This window comes from Hipposideros armiger, unplaced genomic scaffold (genome assembly GCF_001890085.2).
Source record: "Hipposideros armiger isolate ML-2016 unplaced genomic scaffold, ASM189008v1 scaffold_114, whole genome shotgun sequence".
In the NCBI taxonomy this organism is placed as follows: Eukaryota; Metazoa; Chordata; class Mammalia; order Chiroptera; family Hipposideridae; genus Hipposideros; species Hipposideros armiger.
This window is the reverse complement of record NW_017731464.1, coordinates 2,615,264-2,626,648: the sequence shown is the minus strand read 5'-3', so window position 1 is coordinate 2,626,648 and position 11,385 is coordinate 2,615,264. Positions and strand designations below refer to the sequence as shown.

Below are 11,385 nucleotides of genomic sequence, written 5' to 3'. Positions count from 1 at the left end.
CCGGCGACTGATCTGCCTCGCCAGGGAAGAGCGCAATGATGGTGCCAACTTGGGCCAGTGAAGCAGCGTCCTCCACAACTAGATTGAAGAACAAAAAAACGACAGCAACTTGTCTGTTCCCCTTCCCCTAATTCCCCATCACTGTTCCCATCCCCCCAATTACCCAATAAAAATCTTTAAAAAAAAAAAAATAAAAAAATAAAATAGGGATAAAAGCAACTACTTTACAGCGTTATTTTAAGGATTAGATGAGATAATCCATGTAAGACAAATGGAACAAAGAAAGTGCTCAATGTATACATTGCTCTGCTTCTCATCATTACCAGTTGTATTAAGAAGAAAAACAATCATAATAACAAGAGAGACCAGACAAACTTCTACTGCTCATCCAAAGAGCACTGGAAAGGACACAGGTGTTTATTTAGCTCCATTTCGTGGCCCCAGCCAGAGAACACCCAATCCCTCAGCAGGAAAAGACCATAACTAACCCATCACTCATTCATTTCTTTGGATCTAGGGAAGAATTAACTAAGAGAATAACCAAGCACATGCTATGGTGATAAGATGCTTAAGATCACAAATAAGGGTTAGGTAGGTCCAAATCCAAGTCTCACCTTTACATCTATGTTCATCTCAAGTTAGACAAAATGCAGTTCTTATCTAGTCTCTTCCCCTCAACCCACGAAGGTGGAACAGTGTAATGGTTAAGAACAAGAGCTCTGGAGTTTGACTGCCTGGGTGCAAATTCCTGTTCCATCATTTATTTGCTGTGTCACTTAGGCAAATAAACTTGCCTCTCTCTAAGCCTTTGTTTCTCCATCTGCTAAATGAGGGTAACAACTATTTTAATTATGATAACAGCTGACATTTGGTGAGTACTTTCTATGTGCCAAGCCCTATGGTAAGCACTTTACATGGCTTACATCATTTAATCATTACGACCACCTTATAAGGTAGGTACTATTATTACTCTCATTTTACAGATACTGATGTGGAAAATGAGGCACAGTTGTCTTATTCAAGGCCACATGGCTAGTTACTGGCAAAGGTGAGATATCAGTGCAGGAGGTCTAACCTCAGAATCTATGCTCCTTACTCTTAATGCTACTCTACTTTTCATAGCACCAGCCTCATTTGGTTGTTATGTTGTTAAAATAAGACAATCGACAAAAAGTGCTTAGCACACTGCCTGGTGCATCAAGTTTTGCCATTACTCTTATTGCTGTTATCATCATCACCGAACCCTTTCAGCCTCTCTCAAATGCTACTACCTCCTGAGTTCCAATTTCACCTAAAGAGAAATAGTTGTTTTCCTACCCAGATACCAGCTCACTGGGCAACCTGGGGTGGGGTTCTAGCATTTCATTTCCCTCATATAATATAGGAGGGGTAAGTATGCGGGTGGAGAGAAAAGAAAACATTTTCTATAAACCTGCTACTCTATAAGAAGCAATATATTAAAGTTTTTGTTTTCAAAAATAAAATCTTCATTGCTCTCATTAGAAAAGAAACATATGCTTATCAAAATTTTTTCAAAATAAAGCAGAGATATACAGTATTTGCTATTTTTAAAAAAGGAAGAAATTTTGTCCTCTATCTCTTCCCTTTCCATTCTCCTGTTCTCAAAACCATTATATTATTTAGTCATTTAATCCACACAAGAAGTAAGATTGTTGTCATTTATCATTATCTCCATTTGACGGGTGCAGAAACTGAAGTTCAAGACCAAATAGCTAGGAAGTAGATGGCCAGAGATTCTGGAAAAGAATTTCAGGTATGGAGGAGGTAAAGATAAAAAACTGTCTTACTTCTCCTGAGAGGAGGTGGCTATGATAGAACATTCCTAGGAGGTACCTGATAATGGGGCTGATGATGGGATTTTTAAGAAACTCTTGCTGTTAACAAGGCCCTACCAAACAGGAGCTGTAACCCAAAAGCCAATAATGCAGTTTGCTATCAACAACAATGCCCTCCCACAAACAGCACAAATTATTGATAAGCCTGACAAAGTAGTATTTTGTCTCTGAAGATATCCATACCCTTACACACTAGTCCTTACCTCCCCAATTCCAAAATGATGCGTCACTTTATCCTGCTAGAGATCACAGCACTGTTAAGGTCAAAATAAGCATTTTTCTAGACTAAGAAACTTGAGGACAGGAACAATGTCTTTCCCTCATTATCTGGTACACAACCTTCTATATATTCAACATGTTTTTGTTTAACATTTGAATATATTTATTCATTCAATTCCTATGTGCTAGGCAATGTTCTAGGAGGAACACAGCAATAGGCAAAACAAAGTCCTAGCCATCATACAATTTACACTCTAGTGGTGCGTGACAAATAATAAACAAACTATAGAGATAGTCCCCAGAATTGGCACATAGTAGGCAGCACTCTATAAATATCTGAGGAATGAATGAATGAATAGTATGTCAAATAGCAGTAAGTTCTGTGGAGAAAAATAAAGCAGGAAAAGCAGAGGGCAGAAGATGGCTTTTACTTTAAATAAGATGGTCAAGGACTGCTTCACAGATTAGGTGACAGCTGAGCAGAAGCCTGAAGAAGGTAAGGGAGGAGCCCATGCTGATATCTGGAAAAAGTGTTCCAGGCAAAGAAAACAATTACAAAGGTCCCAGAGTTGCTTGGCATATTGGAGCAACTACAAGGAGACCAATGTGGCCAGAACACAGGGGGAAAGCAGTCGAAGATGAGGTCAGAGCAGCTGGGAGAGGGCAGTGTGGAAGATTGTATGTGTCCTTGTAGAACTGAGAGGACTTTCGTTTTTAATCTGGGTGGGTCCCAATGGACAATTTTCAGCAGATGAGTGGCATGATTTTATATGTAACAGGATTACTCTGGTCACTGGTTAGACCTAGGGGACCAAGAGCAAAAGGAGGAAGACCATTTAAAAGCTATTCTAATAGCAGAGGAAGTGATGAGAAGTGTTCAAATTCTGGGTGTATTTTAAGGTACAGCTGAGAGAAGCTGCTGGTGGAGTGGATGAGGAGAGTAAGAGAAAGAGCTGAACCTATGGATAGTCAATATTCCGCTGTATATTTAATACAACTGAAACTGCGATGGGGAAGAATTGCCAGAGATGCGGGTGAGAGAAATTTCGGAGTTAATTTTTTTTTTAATATATTATGTTCAAGAAGCTATTAGAGGGGCCGGCCGGGTGGTGCAGTTGGTTAGAGAGCGAGCTCTGAGCTACAGGGCCACCGGTTTGATTCCCACATGGGCCAGTGAGCTACACCCGAGCTGACCTACCAACGGGCAGTCAGATGGCTCAGCTAGTGAGAGTGCATGCTCTTAACAACAAGGTTGCTGGTTCAACTCCCACATGGGATGGTGGGCTGCACCCTTCTCCTCTCCCTCCCGCCCCCAACTAGATTAAAAAAAGCGAATGGAATTGGAGCTGATCTTACGCCCTCCTCAACTAAGATTGAAGGACAACAACTTGACTTGGAGCTGATGGATCCTAGAAAAACACAATGTTTCCCTTTCCCAATTCCCCAATAAAATCTTTAAAAAGAAAAAAAAGAAGCTATTAGATACCCAGGTGGAAATATCCAGTAGGCAGTTGGATATAAGAATCTTGAGTTCAGGGAAAGACATTCAAGCTAGTCATTCACACTTGAGAACTCTCAGGGTATAAATGGTATTTAAAGTCTTAAAAGAGAACACCAAGGAGGGGCTGTCCGAGTGGCTCAGTGGTTAAGAGCTCGCTCAAGAGTGCAAGGCCCGAGCTGAGCTGCCGCCGAGCTGCCAACAAGTGGCAGGATGGCTTAGCTAAAAAAAAAAAAAAAAAAAAAAGAACACCGAGGAAATAAGTGTAGACGAAGAAAGAATCCAAGTGCTGATCTGAGTACTCTATCATTGGAGGCTGAGGAGAGGAGGAAACAGCCAGGAAAAAAAGGGAGCGGGGAGAGGGGGTTGAGAAGGAGGGGCTGGTAAGGTAGGAGTGGCATCCTGGAAACCTAGAAAAAGTAGTGTACAAAGAGGGAGTGTCAAATGCTACTGAAAGGTCAAGAAAGAAGACAACTGAGAAATGACCACTGAACCTACGTGCTATTTTCTAAGCATGTTCTTCCCTATACTTTTTATCTTTTAATCCAGGTAAAAATCCCAGTATTGGCCAATGAATACACATAAGGTTTCTGTTTAATGTAGCTATATCCATGTCTCAAAGGAAACAAACAAAAAAAACCCCCACAAAAATCAATGCACTTAATCTGGACACAACAGATTTTACATAAGAAATAATGACGAACAAACACTTTGTCTGGTTGAAGTAATTGTTTCTGTTTAACAAAATCCCCAACTACTTCTTGCTGGTGCTCAGGAGGTGGGATCAAAGAAATGAGCTATTTAAATATTTTTCTTCTGTTACACCATAAAAGTAGCTATTATTCTTTCCTTCCTCCCTAACTCAAACATCCTAACCAAAGACCTTAAATTTCCACATACACACTCCTTCAAAAATAAAGCAGAACACAATCAAATCCAAAAGTTGAATGAGAAAGATATGCCACGCATTGCCCCTTCTTTCTTTTACTGCACAAAGGGTTAACAATCATTTACTAATTCAAAGGCTGTGCTTTATTTACATTTTGTCCTTAGACTCTCTAAGACAGAAAGCACAATTTCTGGTGTCTTCATCTTAGAAGAGAATTACTGCTACAAAATAAAGACTAACTTTCTGTGCTCTAGCAAGAATAGTAAAGTCACGATAATCTACACTTCTGAAGCACAACAATAATCACCAAAAACTGTATCGCGCAAATGTTATTTCATACCTTCCTGAAAGGGCTTATAACTTCTGAATGGACTGTGCTCTCTCTGCCTTTGCTTCCTCTGCCTGGAATACCCTTCCCTGCCCTCCACCTTACAATCTGCCAACCTGGGACTCAGCCTGAACATCAACTTCTCTAGGCAGCATTCCTGGATCCCCTTCAAGGCTGAATTAAGGACTCTCCTCTGAGCCCACAGTATCCTCTGCTTACTCCTAGTATCATAGCACACTGTACTGTGAATCTGTTTGTCTGTCTCCCTTTCCAGACCATAAACACCTTGAGGGCAAGGACAGGGTCGCATTCATTTTTATAGCCTTAGTGTCTGGGACATATCAAGCAATTAGTATTTGTTGAATGAATAAGATAGAATTTGACCTAGAATACCTTATACGATTTTTATAGCATTTTCTTTGATAAACCAATTGAACTGAGGCTAATATTAAAATTATTTGGGATCTAATCACGTCCCCAGTTGATAACAGAAACAAAAAAATTTCCCCTACCTGATATTGGAAATAGAGTTTAAAAAGGAGACCTGTTTGGGGTGACCAGTTAGCTCAGTTGGTTAGAGTGTGGTGCTGATGACACCAAGATTGCCGGTTTGGTCCCCGCATGCACCATTGTAGGCTGTGCTCTTCCTAAATGAGTCAACTATGCCATTGTGGCATGAAAGCAATGTGTAGCCAATGACCATGGCTCTTCCCCAATAAAATAAAATAAATTTAAAAAAAGAGCGAGACCTGCAGCTCAGGATCAGCCCAGGAGGAGTTATCATACCAGCTGCTCTTCCAGGGTGCAAGACAGCAGTCTATGCTCACCACATCACAGGAGGGGCTTGTGGACGTCTGTATTGTTCTCTTCACCTCCGTTCCACTAAGCCTGTATTCTCTTCTCTGCCCTACTCTTTCCTCTCTGTCCTTTTCTTACCTTTTTTCCCTCCTCAATTTAGAAATTTTGCACTTGCATTCTGTTCTCATTTTCCCTTTCACTTTTCTCTGCACTCCGTTCTTGAGCCTTATTTCAGACAGAGTGACCCTGGGGAATCCAGGGGCATTGCTTTGCCAATTGGGAGAACTTAGGCCAAGGATGTTGCTGTATCTCCCCCTCACTTCTGTGAGGCACACCAACATATTTCTTCTGTTTCTAAGGAAACCAAGTAGTGACCCCATAACAGCAGTGTAGGGTTACCAACACATAAGGTCAAATTGTTACTATCCACAAAGTGGCAAAGACATGTTTCTAGGCTACACTATGTAGTATCCTGGAAAATAACAGGGCAAAGGCCCTCTCAATTTACTATGATTTTAAATGAAAGAGAAATGGAAAGTTAAATGTTAAGGGGAAAGAGAAAAAGAAACCATATTTTCTGAAAAAAAAAAAACTGTTGCACGCTGGTAGGGCAAATTTAAAGAACTATGGTATACTTGCTGGGCCAGGTAGGTTAGGGGGGAAAAAAATGTGGTCCCTGCCCTTTGGGAACTCATCTTATTGAGGAATCATGCCTACCGCTTCTCCAACATATAAATATAAACATTAGAGAATTAGAGAGAAGAGAGTCTCTTAAACCAGAAGAGTCAGGAACCTAACAAGTTAATTGGACGTTCTGAAACAGCAAAATGAAGACTGGGTGGAAAACTTTTTGAGTTTAAGATAAAGCTATTCCATGTGTCAAAGTCAGTGCCATAAGCATCAGAAGCCAAGGAAAGGAACATGCACAACTAAAAGTCAAGAGGCTCAGATCTGGGCAGATGGTTAGCTCAGGTGGTTAGAGCGCAGGCTCATAACACCAAGGTTGCTGGTTCGATCTGCACATGGGCAAGGAGCTGCGCCCTCCACAACTAGACTGAAGACAACTACTCAACTGGGAGCTGATGGGTCATGGAAAAATACACTGTTCCCCAATAAAATGTCTTTAAAAAAAAAAAAAGAGGCTCAGGTCCTAATAAACTGTGTAAACCTGAGTAAGTCACACTTCACTATTCTGATCCAAAAATGGCTCTTCCATAAAATGGGCAGAATAATACCTTCCTGGCCACATTGTCTGTGATGATTAAATAAATAATGTGAAATCACTTTGAAAGGTTTTATATAACAAGCCAATGTGAGGAAAGAGGAAGCAAAAAAAAAAATCCTTCTTCTGAATGGAGTATAAATCCTGTGGTTCAGTTTCCAAAGTCTAAGCCTGACTCACCTTCCCAACCTCAGTAAACCCCTTAACCAACCTTCAGTCACTGGAGTGGGAGGAGAAGAGTCATGTGTGAGGCTCCGGGGTGGGGCAGTAACTATTTAGTCAGTTGCTCCATATCTCAGTGGCTTCATCTGTAAAATGGGTGGTATGGAATTCAGTCACGTATCCACATGATAGTGCAGGTTCACTGAGAAAGGGAGTGGAGAATGTACCATAAGTGAGTAAAATACATATTTTCATAACTCTCCCCTCCAGGGATAAATAACCAAGATTAGCAAATATCATCACACCCTGGACAGAATTAGAAGGTGCCTTAGAGACTATTTAATCTCTTTTTTTTACAGATGGGAACACTGAGGCCCAGATAAATGAACTAGGTTATAGAAGTTGCAAAGCTAATGAGTTGTAGGGCTGGAGCTAGGAGTCAAAGCCGTGGATTTCCTAGTCCAGTGCCCTTTTTGCCAGATCTCAAGGTCATCCAAGGCACCTGTGGCCTGTACAATTATCAACACAAAGACATATTATAATTTAATCAACAGTCAAATGTGGGCTACAAGAGGAAGAGGCTGCAGGACCCTGGGGGAAGAGAGGATGCTGAGAGCTGGGAAAGGTAAGGCTTCATTGAAGAGGTGAGTATAGTCCTGGAGGTACTCAGGTAAGAAATTAAGGGGATGTTTCTGGCAGAAACAGCTTAAAATAGGCAGTCTTGTAAAGAAAGACCCAATTGATAAAATTTTCTTTAGGGAAAATAAACAGGTGGCAGATTTGGAGGACCAGGATGCTTTGAATCAGCATAATTTTTCATTATATGTAATTCAGTCCTTTTGCTGTCTCCTGAGTTTTGAACATTTACTAATATTTGTAATTCCCTAATCAACTCTGTCTCCCTGTAAGGCCCTCTGCAGAGACCACATCTAGCTTACTGGTTAAGTATATAGGCTCTGGACTCAGATTGCCTAAATTAAAATCCTTGCTTTACCACTTATTAGCTATGTGACCTTGACCTTGGACAAAATCCTGTACCTTTTTGTACCTCTGTGAAATGAAAATAACATCATCCCCATCTCAGGTTTGGTGAGAATTAAATGTGTACATTAATCATATTGGTCACAACCTAAATGGATTTCTCATCACTTTAGTTTTAATGTGCCCCTTTTTTTAATGTAAAGAAGAGAACAAAAATTACCAGAGTACATTGCAAGTAGCAACAGTAAGTAACACTTTGCAAAAATTTTGTTTCTGTTATATACATGGCGTGTATATATATACACACACACACATATATATATATACACACATATATATATATACATATATATATATATATATACACACGCGCACACACACACATATATATATATTGTTATGTAAAATTTATTTCTTAAAAGTGGTTTGCTTCAAAAAATGTGAGAGCAACTGAATTAACACAGAGAATAAAACTCCCAACAGTGCCTGGCACATAGTAAGAACTTAGTGCTATTATTGTCATTGTTGCTGTTACGCACCTACCAATTAAAGCTGTTTGTAGGATTAAATAAGGTAATGTGAAAGAACTTTGGAGAGTCTGGTATGTGATATTAATGTAAGTTAAAGGATGCAAAAAGCCCTTCTCTCCAGCTCTAACACCCACACAACTAAAGCCCTGTTTAGGCACGTACAATATTTGTTGCTTGGCCCACAAGTTATTTGTTGCAGTGAACTGAAGAGTTCACAGACTACAATTTATCTAACACTCTGTCATGCTCTGTCAATATGTGCAGAGAAATGGACACTTGGTGCCAGTGTAAAATTATTTTTACCTAGTTGGGGCACTGGGGTGGGGAAGGCAGAAGTCATGCCATGGGTAGATGAAGGAAGCCAGTGAGTCATACAGAGAAATTGCTTGCTCCACAGAGTTAGATAGACTCAAAAGTGCCACAGACAGGGCTGGACTGACAGATACTTGAGCCTTTAGGCAGGGTTGAATCACATCCCCCTCCCTATCCTCACCCAGACACCTCATAAAAAATGGCATTTGAGGCCGTTACAGGTATAGCTCACACTAGATAGGAAAAACTGGGAATCCCCAGACAGATACAAATAGAGGGTAACTAGTCACCAAAAGGTTACCTGAGGGATTCCCTTAAATGACAAGCTCACCTAAACGCTCAAGTAGCACTTAAATTCTAAAACCGATTTACAGGAAAATTTGGAAATGTGCTCACCAATAAGGAAATTAGAAGGTCTGGATTCCATCCTTGACACTGGGTGACCTTGAATGAATGAATCACTCCATCTCCCTGGGCCTAAGTGAATTCATCTGTTAAAAAAAGAGAGAGAGAGTGTGGGTCAGTTGGTTAAGGGCTCGCTCACGAGTTTGAGCTCTGAGCAACAGCGGTTCGAGTCCCGGCCGGAGCTGAGGAGCAGCTGAGCTGCCAACAGGTGGCAGGATGGCTCAGCTTAAAAAAAAAAAAGAAAAAGAAAAAAGAGAGAGAAACGCCACCACCTACCTCAGAGAATCGTAAAAATTAAAGATAGTATGCAGTAAAATGCTTAGCACGGGATCTGGCACTGGTAAATGCACAATAAATGCCGGTCCCTTCTAAACTGAAAATGAATACCAATTGTGGTCAACAGGTTGACGGTCCAGCTGGCCTGTGAAAAAAATCATGGGCATCCTGTTGCTTCACGGAAATCGTCTTTTTAAAAAGATGTAAAAGACTACTTCTTGGTCTCTCCAGCACAACAAACTGTGCTAGATAGAAGTCTAGGAAAGTAGTAATTTCCCACCTCATTCCTTAAGGAAGTGATTCCTAAATGCTTTGATACTGGGGCCCAAGTTACCCATTGGTACCGACCCCCACTATGCATTAAATTTAAAATGAGCAAGAGACTCGGTATTATGCCTACATTTTACAGTTATTCATCTTCCCGTTTCACATTAATGGGAGAAATGTATTAAAATTCACCCTTCAAGGTTTGGACCCTCCTGTGGATGGTTTTAGCCAAGTGGTTAGAAGACTCCCTAGGCAGGAAGTCCCCCAACGACGCACGGGGGTTGGGGGTGATGGCTGGGCGCATTCTAGAGCTTTCCTGCTGACCCAAATTTCTCGGTGACGAATCCAGGCCACGTGTCGCCATTTTGTGTTCAGAAAACATGGCGGCCACCCCCGGGGGGAAGGAAGAGGGGGCGGAGGGAGCGCCACGTTAGCTGCTTTCCCTGAGGGAACCTGAAGCACGTTGCGCACACGGCCTTTTCTGTGGGGCTCAGCCCAAGGGGAAGAGGCAGAAATTACAACGGGTACACCAGCACCCCCAGCGACCTTTCTGTAGCGAGAACATGCGGTACCCACACTGACAGGAAAAGGCCTTCCAAGATGGCGGGCCGAGACGGGGACCGCCCTCGGAGTGCGGGGCGCAGCGTCTGCACCAAGTGAGGAAAGAGCCGCAAGGCCGCAGCGGGAGGATCAACTGCGCAGGGCAAGCCGCAGCAGCTTCCCAAAGCACGGGTTGGCATCCCTTGAATAAACAGGACCTCCAAGAGGCACACCATTGTTTTAAATGTTTGATGAGGCTGCGGAGGCTAAAACGACACCAGGACAGGAGGTGGAGTTTCTGCGGGTTTAACCGAAAGAAACTTGCAAAGTGCAAACAAAGCATTATGTAAATGGACGCCATTCTTTTTTAAGGCCACGTTTCTAGCACTTCCCAGAAACCACGAGCGGACCCGCAGCTCTTGAGGCGGGGGGAGGTGGGCTTCGGTCTTTTTCCTCACCGGCCAGGAGCCCTCGGGCCTGGGCCGGGGGTGTACTAGCGCTGGGCTCCCAAATGCCTAGGACGAAAGAGCCCCACGTGCCCAGCCGCGCGCGCGCCCGCTCAGCAAGCATCGCCGCCCCTCCCCCCCGGAAGACTGCGGCTACCCCTCCCGTCCACCCACACCCTCGCGCATGCGCTCTGGCCGCCTCACGCGCACGTTTTAAACCCGCGGCGTCCCAGCAGCTGCCTGCAGTTACCGCCAGGGCTGCCCGTGTCCCTCCGTGATCAAGCACCTTTGGCCGGGCCGGAAAATAATGTGTCGCCCCCATTCACAACATTTAACATTTCCAAACATCTGCCGGTGCCGCTAGGGATAATAAAATACGTGTTCGTTTTAAAACTTTGCCGGACTCACAGCTTCTGCCCATCGGGGTTTTATTTTCAACGCTAGGCTGTTAGAAGGGTTTTTTATTTTAAGTGCCATGTGGAGGTTGGCGCAATCTTGTGACCTAAAAAAGACGGGTCCTCATTTTTTTTTCAAGGGGTCCTGCGCAGCAAGCACTTCCGGGTCAGAGGGTACTCGGGGTTGAAAGCGGGCTTCCCGCCCCGCCCAGACCGCCGAGGCTGCCGCCGGAGTCGCTACCGCCGCGCCCTCGCCCACCC

At 42.9% G+C, this 11,385-nt stretch overlaps 1 long non-coding RNA gene across 13 annotated transcripts in view; it reads right to left on the bottom strand.

The window, feature by feature from the left end:
- Positions 1-11,385, bottom strand: part of LOC109385412 (uncharacterized) — an 80,665-nt gene that overhangs the window by 42,378 nt on the left and 26,902 nt on the right. For 3 of the 13 annotated variants that reach the window (XR_002124613.1, XR_002124617.1, XR_002124606.1), the window contains exons 1-3: positions 10,742-10,855; positions 9,192-9,286; positions 7,022-7,174 (exon numbers count right to left, since the gene is read on the bottom strand). This is a non-coding gene — a long non-coding RNA (uncharacterized LOC109385412). The other 10 variants (XR_002124616.1, XR_002124618.1, XR_002124615.1 and 7 more) reach the window with 10 other exon arrangements.